We start from the raw sequence: 455 nt of genomic DNA on the forward strand, positions 1-455 counted from the left end.
CTGGCAAACATGTACCCCGTGCAGTGTTTGTTGACCTGGAACCCACCGTAGTCGGTAAGTTTCCTATGGAGGTTGAGCTAGTCAATAGCGATATAGCAATTGGGGTTGTAAAACTGTCACAACGAAAGATGAGATCCATGGGTCTAAATTTTGTTTGAACTACCTGGTGAAGTTTGGAAAGTTTCAAACGAAATAAAAAGAAAATATTTGAAAATTAACAAATAAAATAATAGTAATTTACAGTTGCATTTTTCTAATTAATATGTCTAATCTTCTTGCTTGCAGATGAAGTACGTACCGGCACCTACAGACAACTGTTCCACCCTGAACAACTCATCACTGGTAAGGAAGATGCCGGAACATGTCTTATCTTCTTACTTGCAGATGAAGTACGTACCGGCACCTACAGACAACTGTTCCACCCTGAACAACTCATCACTGGTAAGGAAGATGCC

General features: G+C 40.0%; 1 long non-coding RNA gene across 1 annotated transcript; it reads left to right on the top strand.

Annotated features, from left to right (window-relative positions):
• On the top strand, positions 1-357 carry LOC113473659. Its single transcript, XR_003395578.1, has 2 exons — positions 1-54; positions 286-357. It is a non-coding gene; the product is annotated as an uncharacterized LOC113473659 (long non-coding RNA).
• Positions 358-455: the final 98 nt, after the last annotated feature.

This window comes from Diaphorina citri, unplaced genomic scaffold, assembly GCF_000475195.1.
Source record: "Diaphorina citri unplaced genomic scaffold, Diaci psyllid genome assembly version 1.1 scaffold55514, whole genome shotgun sequence".
NCBI classification, from domain to species: Eukaryota; Metazoa; Arthropoda; class Insecta; order Hemiptera; family Psyllidae; genus Diaphorina; species Diaphorina citri.